The 13,680-nt window shown below is 40.6% G+C and overlaps 1 long non-coding RNA gene across 1 annotated transcript in view; it reads right to left on the bottom strand.

The window, feature by feature from the left end:
- Positions 1-426: 426 nt before the first annotated feature.
- Positions 427-13,680, bottom strand: part of LOC128333278 (uncharacterized) — a 65,769-nt gene continuing 52,515 nt past the window's right edge. The window contains exons 2-3 of the long non-coding RNA XR_008310904.1: positions 1,036-1,231; positions 427-656 (exon numbers count right to left, since the gene is read on the bottom strand). This is a non-coding gene — a long non-coding RNA (uncharacterized LOC128333278). The remainder of the gene's footprint in view (positions 657-1,035; positions 1,232-13,680) is intronic.

The raw sequence follows: 13,680 nt of genomic DNA, 5'->3' as shown, positions 1-13,680 counted from the left end.
CTCTAGCCTCAAAGGCAGGATGTCTCTGAGTACCAGTTGCAGGGGAGTAACAGCAAGAGAGAGGGCACGCCCTCAACTCCTGTCTGTGGCTTCCAGTGGCATCTGGTGGGCCACTGTGCTAAACAGGATGCTGGACTAGATGGGCATTGGGCCTGATCCGGCAGGGCTGTTCTTATGTTCACAATATGTGAAAGTAGGTCCGTTAATAATTGCAAAACCCCCCATGCACAGGGATTACAGCTATGGAAGTATTACCTGAGCAACGACTGATAAATCTCCTTGTTTTTGAAGACAGGTAAGGCCCCAGTCTCAATTTTTTTAAACCTGTGATTTCTCTAAACTAGGATTTTCTGATCACCTGGACCCACCCACCTACAAGAAAAACTATAATACCATACGACTTCCCACTACAATATATTTGAGAACACACATATTATGAATGCTAGTATCCTGCAATATCCTGGATCTCATCTGATCACACTGTATTTCAGATCTGCATTGATACATTTCCTGCTTTTTGGTCTGATGCTCGTCGGAGTAATTTGCTTTCACAAGGAAAGTGCTCCCGGGAGAGTAAAGATTACTTGGGTGCGTAGAGTTTTGTAGGATGGGTTCCTCTTGACTTTCCATTTGTACAGGAACTCCGGAGCATTATGCTGAAAGTATGAAATATCAAAGCACATTGAAACGATGCTATTGCATAAATGTCACTTACTTTTTTATGTATAAGAACAAGAAAGAAAATATATATGTTTAAAAGAACACTGCTTTCACTCTCTGAGCAACACACTGCCACTTACAGTAACAGAGGCCGCATCTAAAATGAAGCCACAGCAGAACATTTAACCTTTTTCTTGCTCATAATCCAGCCCTGCTGATCAGAAGTAAATAGGTTAAATTCTGATGTCATTTAATCAGTGACTTTTGAGGACGCCTGATGCTGAATCTTTGTTAGGAATTGCAACCCTTCCAACTAACTTCTCCACAATTGTCAGCTCATTCTACCTTTTTATATATATTACATGTGTAACTTACCTTTTAAAAATTCTTCATTGTGGAACTCAAGTCAGAGTTCATGAAGTTCCCAGAAGGTCTTTATTACTCCTGCTCAACTGTTCACCCTTGAATCCTGGACTCAGTTGCCTACTATACTCCTAGATACCTACAAAGATTAGAATCCTTTGGACAATGGCCTTCTTTTGTGACACTCTATGGATTTGAAAGCTGGACTCTGAAGAAGCAAGATAGAAAAAGTATTGATGCTTTTGAACTTTGGTGCTGGAAGACTTATTTGAGGATACCATGGAGGAAAACAAATAAATGGATCATAGAACAAATCAATCCAGAATTTTCACTTGAGGCACAAATGACCAGGCTCCAACTATCATACTTGGGACACATTATGCGAAGACCCAGCTCCCTCAAGAAGTCCTTAATGCTGGGAAAAGTTGAAGGAAAGAGAAGAGGACGACCAGCAGCAAGGTGGATGGACTCAATTAGGACAGCCATGAATGCACCACTGAGATTACCTTAAAGGCCAAGTTGAAGACAGATCATCCTGGAGAGAATCTATCTATGTGGTCACTAAGAGTCAACACCAACTTGATGGCACTCAATGAGATTGATAATGTAGTACTTATAGTGACCTTATATAGGGGGAATACACCTCAAAGGATAAAAATAAGTAAGGAAAAATAGGTAAACAGGTAGCCCTAACCCCTGCTTACTTGGCAAAGATGCACCTTTTAATGTGATGATTTTCTTTTATTTAGCAAGGGGAGAGTAACTGGCCCTATCCACCTCCAGCACAGTACCTCCAGTAACTGTTGCTGGTGTCTATCTTATGTTTCTTTTAGATTGTGAGGCCTTTGGGGACAGGGATACCTCTTATTTATTTATTATTTCTCTGTGTAAACCGCCCTGAGCCATTTTTGGAAGGGCAGTATAGAAATCAAATTATTATTATTATTATTATTATTAAATAATAATAAACAAACCCTCCTTGCTTCAACCCTAATTTAACTCTATCTGTTTGCTTCACCACAATTCTGCTTTAGACCTAGGCACTTTCCAAATTGCACACTACTACAACAAGTAGTGTCACTACTTTCCGTTAAGTGTGCTTCCATACTGCCCATGTTTCCACATTGCTGTCGTGGTGCTGTCAGCAAGGTGCTGTTCACATTTCCAGTGCCTTCTTTTGGATATTATCCTTGCGTTTTAGCCCTACAATGTTGCAAGTCCATTGCAGAAAAATAGCTGTATTTTCCCATTGTAGGAGCGTTGCACAAGCTATTTGTGATTTCAAAATGATCCTGCACTTTACTGCTGAACAGCATGTGATCTGGAAAGCATCCAGATGAATAGCCATTGATGTTAGGGGTGGGTTGGGTTTGCATGAACAGAAGCAATCATACCCAAGTCTATGCTTTCTTTTGGTATGCATGAAACTACCTTCTGCCCATCAAAAATATGATCAAAAAGCACTTGTTTTCTGTGTCAAGATGATCCTATACAGACCCAGAAGATAATTTAATTGTATTGATTTGGATTTGCTCCCAAGTAAATGTAGATAAGATTGGAACAATCCTATGTATTTTATCCTGAAATAAGTCCCATTGTGTTCCATGGGGTTTACTCCCTACCAAGAAACACACTTGCAGCACTGACGTAAGAAATACATTGCAGCATTGCAGTAAGTAACACACAACTGAAAAGCAGCTGCAGGTCTGTTGTGAACCTAAGGACAGAGGCAGAGTTACAGGATGGTCTGTCATGGGATATCAACTGAAGTGAGTTCAAAGACAGAATATAGGCTGAAAGCCAAAGAGTTATTGCAGTAAGAAGGGTCCTACTTCTTTCTGCGTACAGTTTGCTAATGTGTACTTGATACCCAAGTCCCATCTTCCAGCCACAACACAGTGGCTGAGCAGCCAAAATTGTACGTACTAGCCGTGTTTGTATGGCAAATAAATAAGCCAAACACCCATCCTCCCTCAAAACAATCTCCCAAAATCCAGTGCCAATCATACTGAAGGAAAACTTCCATTATGATCAGCTAGATTCTGGGCATGAAAACAAACTATCTGCATGAAGCCTCTCTTAATACTATTTATTCATGTATATTTATATTTATTCTATTGTTAAATATACAACCTTTCATTAAAAAAAATTCCCAAAGCCATTCACCAGATATTATAAACAATACAAATTTATAAAAATTAAAAACATTCAATAAAAGAGTAAAAATATAGTATACAGAAGTGCTTCCATAACAAAGAAGGAGAAAGCACACCCCATACATACAAATACTTGCATAAAAGCCAGGTCTTTGCCTGCCTCTTAAAGGCGAGAGGGAGATTGAGGAGTGGGTGTCCATTTAGAGAACAAGGCAGAGAGGGAGATTGAGGAGTGGGTGCCCATTTGGGGAATATTCTGAAGCTTGGGATTGGGGGCAGTGACTGAGAAAGCCCTGTCCTGAGTTGCACCTAGGTAACTTTGGAGCTTGGACCAAAAGGCCTTTGGAGGCCTCCACTCCCACTGCAAGTTAAGCATCATCTCTCTACACACACACACATCATGACACACACAGTCTTTTGTGGGATCTTGAGGGCACAAAAAGCAACTGAACTCACAAGAATGTAAGAATATAAAACAGGTATATTTATGCAAATATGAAAAGCGGAAGCATTTCAACACGCAACTGAACATATTCACATCCCACAGATTTCCCCCCCACTCCCCCCTCTGTCTCCAAAGCAGAGATCATGCTTGGCCACCTGGCACAGCATGGGCCAGCGGTGCGGTGTGGCAACCACAGCACCTGGGACAGACTAAAAAGGATTTGGGGGCCCTGAGGGGGTGTGGAGGCTCTGGAGTTCGGCCCAGAAATCCAGGGGGAAGAGCACCTCTGGCCCTGATCCATGCGCACAGCAATCAAGCCTTTCTTAGTGTCAGCATATGGTGCAGAGCCCTGTCTGATTATCTTGTGTCAGGCAGGGAGAAAGTGTGGGAGTAGGCAGTTCTTCAGGTATGTAGGATTCAAACTGTTAAGGGCTTTAGACCCTGGACTAGTTTTAGGATTTGGGGAGGTCCTATTGATGTCAATCGAGCTTTCTTGTAAGTGGCTTGAAATCACAAGCTTTAGAGGGGGGAAAAGATCTTACACTGCAATCCAAAACCATGTTAACTCAGAAATGTGTCTCACTGAGTTCCAAGAGACTGTCTTGTCAGAGTGCTTCAGATTGCAGCCTTCACCCTCTAGCCATAATTGATGCTCAGCAGAAGGGTAATTGTTAAAGCAAGGAACCATTAAATACAAAGATGAATAGAATATTTCTGAAATAATATTCAATCAAATATATTGTGTTGCTGAGAATATCTGTGACTTTGATCTCTAAACTGAAAGTACTGGGTTTGTTCAATTAAACACCTCTCTCCATTCATAACACTGAAAATACATGCATTTCTGCATGTCAGCAGGGCAGTAGAAATCAATTCGACTCTCTCTTCTTCCTGCAATAAACATTACATTGTTTGTATATGCCTGTGGGATAATTTCAAATCAGCACATGATTCTTCTTTAATGGCAAGTCCCCAAGCTGATACTTTTGTTTAATGGATTAGTTAGATCTAGGTAACTTACCATGTCATGTATTTACTGAAAGTCAGGCGTTCAGGGAGTTACTTCATTATTTCCTATCCTAAAAGTGTCAAAGGTAGCAGCATAACCTGAAGCTTATTCACATATAGTGCAGCTGTTAGGCAATATGTTGTGTAAATGTTGTACATTTAATTTTTGCAGGCTTCCAGTATCTTGGAAGCCTACAAAGAGGGAAAATCCATAGATCTCTCTTGTAAGGAGATCTGTGCTCTCCCAACATGGATGCAGCTGTCATATTTCCTGATGAACAAAAGACTGGAAGCGTGGAAGAAAACACACTCAATCATCTTCTTCCATCTTCTTCCCCTGTTTCTATTTCAGGTTCAAAGTGGAATGCAGATATTTGCACTTGTTCTGAGTTTGCTCTGGATAGCAAAACCTGCTCTAGGTTTTAGGAGGTCCACTATTTTGCTTCCGCCATTAGAGAGGTCTAAAACACTTCTGTGAATTCACAGAAATGTGAACCATTTCTGTGAATACCACAGTTCCTGGAGATGGGTGCACAGTCAATGCCATCTCCTACTCCTTTGGGGTCAATGCCACCTCCTACTCCTTCTGTCTGCCAAACATTAGTCCCTATTGGGATCCATATCTGAGGATAGAAATTCATTCATTCATTCATTCATTCATTCATTCATTCATTCAATTTCTATACTGCCCTTCCTCAGCTACTTGGGCCTCAGCTTGACCTGTTAGTTCAAGCCTTGATTAGTTTTGAGGCTATTGTTCTGATTGGCTTTGGGCTGGTTCAGATGATTCTCTGAACCACTCATCCTAAACATGTGAGGGTGAAGTATGGGTATGTATATCTCCACCCCACATGGTGTGCTGGCACACCACCTCTTAATCTCATGAGTAATGTAATGCTGCATTTAATTCATGCATTTCGTATTTAATTCTCATCCCCTCCCTCATACACAATTAGAAGGCAATATGCTGGGGAAGATGTGCACAGTCATGCTTCTCCCTCCCTTATGTATTCAGAATGGGTGTGGTTTGGAGTATCACCTAAACCAGGGATTCTCAGCGTTGGGCCCCCAGATGTTCTTGGACTTCAATTTCCATAATCCCCAGCCCCAGTGGCCTTTGGTTGGGGATTATGGGAGTTGAAGTCTAACAACATCTGGGGACCCAACGTTGAGAATCCCTGACCTAAACTACATAGCATACTGATCAGATCAGCTTTAGTCCTGGAATTCTTCTAATGATTCTGGTCTGGCTTGCTTCCTTTAGCATCCCGCTCTCCTATTTCCTCTTGTGTCTTGGACTCAGTTGTTGACCATACCCCTGGACATCGACTCTCAGCTTACACTGTGACCATGACATTTCTTATCCTGGAAACTATTGTCGGATAGACCTCACTGATTTAGACCCGCCACCAGTTCTGAGCTTACACTCAATGTGGCCTGACAGTGAAATTTGGAACAAATTTCAGGGTTTCTTCCAAAGAGAAACTTCTGAAAATCTTCAAGGAAAGCCAAGTAAATTTTTATCAGACAACAAACACTTCTCAGAGCATTTCAGCATATCCTTACACCCAAGTAAGTTAGTTTTGAATGGGTTAATGATACTGTCAATACAGAATGCTGTTCTTTGCAGTGTTAGGCATGGGAAGAGGGAAGAAAATGCATACTATTTAATTAATGACTGCAAAGTACATTCGTCTTTTCTAAAACCAGCTGTTATTGGATTTTGTACTTTGTTATTTGACATATGGACTTTGGAATGTGCTCCCTGTTGAAATGAGAGTCTCCCCATCTCTGGCAACTTTTAAAAAGGTGCTGAAGACACATTTATTCACCCAGGCTTTTAATTATATTTATGGTTTAAATTTTTAATGCTGGTTTTAAATGATTTTAATGTTAATGTTTTAAATGTTTAAATGATTTTAATAGTTTAATTGATTTCATTTTTATTTTAACTGTTAAATTGATTTTAATTGTTTTTATTTGTTGTAAACCACCCTGAGCCATTTTGGAGGGGTGGTATATAAAATAAATAAATAAATAAATAAATAAATAAATAAATAAATAAATTTGATTTGGTGCTATTGCTAGATGTGGTGGTGGTAAGCAACCGGTGACAGTGGCAGGGAGTATAATGTTAGATCTTCTTGGGTCCATGGATCTTATCTTGAGAACCAATTTGTCTTATAAACTCTGCTGTATCTGTTCAGGTTATCTGAATAGTAGTAACTGACTTGGTCTATGGCCACAATCAATCTTTAAAAGTAAAAACCAGAAGATTCATGATATGGCCTATACAATATATATAATGTTTTCCAATATGAATAATTTCAAAAAGTTAAAGCCACAAAAATGAGCTGTGGAATACTGTTATTAAGAACATAGCGAGGTCATTCTTCATACAATCAAAAACTGTTCTACCTGAGTTTGGAAGCTGTGTGTGCTCTCAATTTTTGGTTGTGTGGAAGCAAGGTAAGAGGAAAGCCTGGGTAGTGTGATTGCACAGAAGCAAGTTAGGAGGATAAGCTACCTAGGTTTTCCTCCTACCTTATTTCCACACAATCACTTCTAGGGATGTGCACGGACTGCGGAGGTGCGGTCCGATGCCAGGGGAATGTGGTGCTTTAAGGGGGGGTTGTATTTACCCCTCCTGCCGCTTTCCCCCCTCCGGCGCTTCAGTTTTTAGGGAAATCTTCGGGGTGGCAGCGTTCCTCCCTGCCGCCCCTGCCCCCCTGTTGCCTGCTAAAAGTGGAAGTAACTTCCGCACATGCACCTGCCACCACATGCATGTCGCCGTGACATGCGTGACATGTGTGCATGTGTCAGCGGCAGGCGCATGCGCAGAAGTTACTTCCACTTTTATCAGGCAACAAGGGGGCAGGGGCAGCAGGGAGGAACGCTGCCACCCTGAAGATTTCCCTAAAAACTGGAGTGCCGGAGGGGGAAAAGTGGTGGGAGGGGTAAGTACAACCCCCCGCCCTTAAAGCAACACACACACCCTGGTGTCGGACTGCTGGACCTGGCCACCTACGAACCGGTTTGCAGGCCTCTAACATGGCCTGTGAACCGGTTCGTGCACATCCCTGATCACTTCTACCCAGGTTTTCCACCAAACTTTCTTCCACACAACTGAAAATTGGGAGCACACACAGCACCCAAACCCTGGTAGAACACATTTTTTGATTGTGTGAATGACCTTGATTACATTTAAAATGAAGGGAATGGCAATCAATATGTGATACCTGGTATTCTATACGGAAACAGGCTTTATTCACAAAATTTCAATATATAATTCTCCTAAACATTCCAGTCGCTAATCCCATTCATGGCAGCTCTCATGAGAATTTGCGAGTTTCCAACTAATGGAATTGCTCTAAAAGTATTCTTGATTTCACAAACTGGGCTTAATTCAGAAATCTAGCAAGAATGTTGCCTAATTTTTGAACTAGGAATAGTGCAGGCATAAACAAAAGCAACACCTTTGTTTCTTGCACAAATAAAGCATTTTCACAAATTTCATGTGACATCTACAGACTGGCAAGCCTGTCATAAATGTAGTTCAGTTTCAGTTAGCCAGAGAGAAATCCAAGCAATATAATTACTTGTGTTTGTTTTTGCTTTTGCTGCTTAAGACCTGAACTTAATTTTGGCAAGCTTTTGAGTCATCCATTAGAACTTGTGTCATACAGCAACTGCCTGTTAGTTTCTGGCCAGATTATTCTTGTAAGGCATACTTCCAGGATCTCATCTTCCAGGACAACTGATTCACCATTTCTGCTTCCATTGTTCTGGGATTTCTGCACAAGCATCGTTCATTCTGTTGTTCATTTAAGAAGCCTGGTATTTGAAAAAGCAAAAGCCTATATTTAGAGTATATGGAGTGAGAGGATTTTATTGATATTTTAAAAATGGAATTCGTCTTTACAAAATAGGCAACCCAATGGGCCAGTGTCTAAGCACAGATTCTTGGTTGGCAGTGGGGAAGGAATGTAGATAGCAACTTACTATATTGTGCATGTATCCTCTTTATAAAGTGCATTATCCATAATATCCTGCCAAATGGTGAGGATTTTACTTCATATCTTCACCTGATTCAAAATTTGGGGAAATGGGAAGTGGCAAAATTCTTCTTACTACCTTAGAGGATGATGTCAATCAGTCTAATCAAGTCATTACACATACATCATGTAAGATGCCATTTTTTGGCAGTGAATCAATTTTCTTTTGTGTATATATATATATATACATACATATATATATATATATATATATATATATATATATATATATATATATACATATATTTCCCAAGCAGGAAGATACCTATGAAAACCAGTTCATTGCCTGAGTTGTTATGTTGAGTAGACAATGAAGGGGTCTATGCAGACTTCATCAGTGTGATGGGAACACCTGTGTGGTTGTTTCACCAAATGCCTAGCATATAACGCCATCTACATCTGCAGCACCCCTGCAAAGTGGCTGAAGATACGTTGAATGGTGGTGCTGAATATGTGGACTGTGTGTATGCTGAATTGCAAGCTGGTTGCAAGATCAAGCTGAGTTATTCACAGATCCATGCAGCCATATGACAATATGGTTGTCTCTGAGATACTGTAACAAAGTGGAAGCTGATCCAGGTGATGCAGAGCTTCAGTAGCAGCTGTATATGTCACCATGTGGAGCATAGTGCATTGGTGGGGGGAAGCATCCCTGGAACATCTCTACCTCATTAAAATGCTCTTCCAGGATTTTAAAAAATCTGCTCCATTCAAGGAACTTGAGGTTTTAAAATCAGTTCTAATCAGTTGAATGATTGGAAGAAATAAAGGAGTGCATCCAAAGAAAGTGAATTCTCTGTCCAATTGAAATTAATGGTAAAAAATTATTCATGACTAATGCTTAATCAATATTCAGTGGGCAGCATCTCTTGACTGGTACTTACATGAGTGGAAATCATTTTGCCTGTGCAATAGGAATACGGGCAATTTTCATCCATAGGGATGTGTACGGAACTGGCTGGCTTGGTTCAGTTCGAGTCTGGACAAGTCTGGACCGGAGTTGAACCAGACCGGGTCAGTTCGATCCGGCACCCACTCGAGCCCACCCCCCCACCCCGGTCTGGTTCAGGGAGGGTTCATGAGCTTAACAAAAAAAATTTTTTTAATGGCACTTATACTTTCTGGGGGAGTTGTTGGAGATAGCGGGGTGTATGTGTGTTTCCATGGAGGTTCCCCTCCCCCACCAGCCTCAATGCAGCCCAAACCAGCCTGTTCAGCCGGCTCTTAGGTACATTCAGGCCTTCCCCCTCGATGCAGTGGCCATTTTGGAGAGGCCAATTGTGTAGGCGTGGCAGCCTCCAAATGGCCACCACACTTAGGGGGATGGCCTGAATGGGCCGAAGAGCCAGCTGAATGGGCCGGTTTGGGCTGCATTGAGGCCTGGGGGGGAAGGGGAACCTCCGTGGACCCCCCTGTCGCCTCCAACAATTTCCCTGGAGGGGGTAAGTGCCATAATATTTTTAAATTTTTTTTAAAAAAACACACCACAACAACTCATGAACCCCCAAACAGTTGGGGGGTGTTCGGTCCAGAGTTGGACTGAACAGGGGATGGTTCAGTTTGACCCCGAACCATCAAACTGAACCAGTTCGATGTCAAACTGGCTCCATATCGAGCTGGTTCACACATCCCTATTCATCCAACTCACTTATTTTCAGCAGCTCCTCTGCCCCACCTCAAAACATGTCCTTTAAGGTTGGGGAACCCTCATGGACATATTCTTGGGAGATGCAAGGGGAAGTGGCAAACACTTCCCCACACTCCCCTGTGCAAGGAGAATGTCTTCCATTCAGGAAGTTGCCCACTTTCTTTAAATACACTTGGTATAAAATTATATAAAGCATTCTTTTCTATGTTAAAAAAAGTCTTCATTAACAAAACAATGAACATCTCAGGAAAAAGTAGAACAAGGTATTTCAATAGAAATGAAATATACCTCCTTCAGAAGAAATTATGAAGCTTGTAGAATTCTTAAATTATCATCCATCCATTCATTTTATAGACTACTCATTAGCATGGGGTTATAAGAGTGCAATCATACACATACATACTGAATAAGTTCAATTGAGTTCAAAGGTTCCTTTGCTGAAATCCTGACTAATGTAAAAAATGAGACGCATCAGTGCTTCTGAAAAGTTCACCTAACTCAGTTCTACTGCTGGCTCAGTAGCAGGGGGCCAATTTTGATGACCTCCTCTTCCCCAGGGAGCACAATTTGCCACCTGAAAATATGTCCTTGGGGGTCATGCAGCCCTCATGGACATATTTTTGGGTGGCACAGAGTTTACAAGGGGAAGAAGAGATTGCTCAGATTTCCCACATATCTCACACACACTGGAACTGTGCAGCATTAGTCTAGAACTCTTCAGAAGCACTGGTGTTTCTCCCATTGCATTGTGCTTTGTTAGTCAGAATATCAGCCACTTATTTCCAAGTAAATGTGTACAGGATTTCAACCTAAGTGATTTACAATATATATTTTTTAAAAATGAAAAATCTCATCACTAAATATGAAAAGGTAAGAATTTTAACTTTGTAGATAGAAAAATAGTCCCAGAAGATATTTTTTTTCAAAAAACTTTGAGTTTAGATAGCATGACTACCAGGTAGGGATTATAGTATGACACATGAAGGTTAGATGTTTTTAACAGTGTCTTGCTCCACTTGAATTAAAGAATTTAGGTTTCAAAAGTAAGAAGCAGATACTGGCAAATTTCTTCCAATTAAGTTGGTGAAGTGAAGTGAAAAGCACATGACACGCCTGACTTCCATTTGAGGTAGACCAACCAAGATACACCAGGCTACAAATTAGCTCTGGTGGGACAGAAAAAACAGCTAGGCTGCACGTATTATTCACAAATAAGGTGGAAGCCTTAATAGATCTCTGAGCATACATTTGTCAGTCTTCCCAGATGCAGGGCATGAAGGTGGAATTTCTCTGCTTTGCTCCACAATTTGTAGGAGGCCAGTATTCATATCATCAGGGTTTTTAATGAATCCTGCTTTTCAAGGGATAATAAATTGAGTAACCACTGGCGCCAGGAAAAAGTTTGTGCTAAACATTGCCAATCCTCTTTTCTCCATTCTGTTACTTTGTATGGTTGGCACATCTTCCTGTCAAAACTCAGTTTACTCTTCACTTAACCCTCCCCGCCAACTAAATTCTGCATCAAGGTAACACAAATTTTGCACCAAGAAATGCTGAGTTCTGCAGCCTGTATAAATAACACATTCGACAATGGGGATAAGAAATACATATGTAAATATATAAATCTGTTTCAGATAACCTTGCTGTTGATTGATGTGTCTGCATTAAAATGAATAAAATAAAATAGAATTAAAAGTATTGACCCAATGTGTATGATTTGCTTATTCTTGATCATTTATGTTTGGATGCTGAATTCTAGAGTTGTGTTTCAAGCATAGAATATCATATGGACCAGTATCCAGACTAGTGTTGTAGTAGCATAATATTATTTCACTAGTGTAAGGATGTGTAGTGATCAGACTGCCCTCCCCCTAAAGAGTTAACCAGAGGTGAACCCTGTCTTGACTGACAGGCTGGTGAACTCCAGGGCTCAGCGAATCAGCATACCAGGTGGGTGAGAGGGACCTAGAGAGCTGTTGTGAGGAAGAAGGAAGTTTCTTTGTTAGAGAAGGACATGTAACCATGGAGGCTGGCTGCAGGAGAATGACTCTGCAGATCATTGAAAGATAGGAGGGCAGGAAGCTGAAATTCTCATCTGGAGTTTGGTGAGTTCAAAGAAAAGGAAGCTCGATTACAAAAATTGTAGCAAGATTTTTTTATATTGCCATTAGGTTAAGGTCTCAATTAAGTGCTTAACTGGGAACTGTTTATGCTTTTTAAACTATTTTTTTTTAATGAATGACTGTATTTTGTTTTATTGTGTTTTAGTATTGTTGGATATGTTTGTTATTTCTATTTCTGCTGGCCAATGGCTGTAATAAATTGATGATGATGATGAGAAAAGGAAGCTTTGGCTTTGGCTTTGGGAAGATTAATTTAGGGGAAAGTTTGTTTAGTCAGACTTTGTGTTAGAAACATATATTTCTTTGGTGTGTGCATTTTGCATATTCCTGATACAGTTTTATTATAGTTTATATGCAATGTAATTGAAATAAGAAACACTAGCCTACGCTCATCCTACCTAGGGCAAAAGACTCTATAAATATTTAAACATGCCTAAAACAACCTATTTTTGTACTCTACAAAGTATTCTTAACTGTATCTAAGAAAGCCAGAAAGCTTCTGCCGGAAGCAGTCTGCACTAATCGAATAAAACATTTTTAAAAAGTCTTTTCTTTTCACAAGCCTCTCTGAGTTGGTTTTTAATTCAGGAAAAGTGGGGGCTGGAGTGGGATTTTTCTCTGGTGCAAACACATCCTCAGATGTTCAGCAACTATTGGTTTTCTCATCCCGGGTAAGCTTACACATGGAAGGGGTTGTTTTTTTTTTAATTTGCTCATTACCCAGTTACAGAGAGACCTTGGATTACAGCATCCAATCCACTGGTCTGATTCTCTGCAAGTTTTAGGGTGCTTTGTGGCAGCATTTTGAACCTATGATAATATAGGATAGTTTTAGAAGAAGCCTATCCAGGCAGTTTAAGCAGGGATGATTCAGCATTTCTTTCCCTCAAGCGAGCTTGCTCTGAGACAAAGGCTTTAATCTGCTACAGGATGTTACCTGTAGATGTTGCCTGAAGAGAGTAACCTTTGTTCCAGATTAGTTTTGGACTAGCATAAATTGTTGCACTATCTTTGCACAACCTGGGCACTACTAATTGCTGCATAACACAATGCAGAGCACAATGCAGTACCTCTAGCTATAAACACTAGCTAATTGTTGCATACGTTGAGCAACATATTGCATTATGTATTGCACAACTTCTGTGCAACATGGAGAACTAGCTACTTGTTGTATAACATGTTGCACAGCCGTACCTATGTTCCAGAAAAGGTTTTTCACTAG

Source organism: Hemicordylus capensis, chromosome 1 (assembly GCF_027244095.1).
Source record: "Hemicordylus capensis ecotype Gifberg chromosome 1, rHemCap1.1.pri, whole genome shotgun sequence".
Classification (NCBI taxonomy): domain Eukaryota; kingdom Metazoa; phylum Chordata; class Lepidosauria; order Squamata; family Cordylidae; genus Hemicordylus; species Hemicordylus capensis.
Note: the sequence above shows the minus strand (reverse complement) of the source record. Positions and strands in the feature narration are given on the sequence as shown.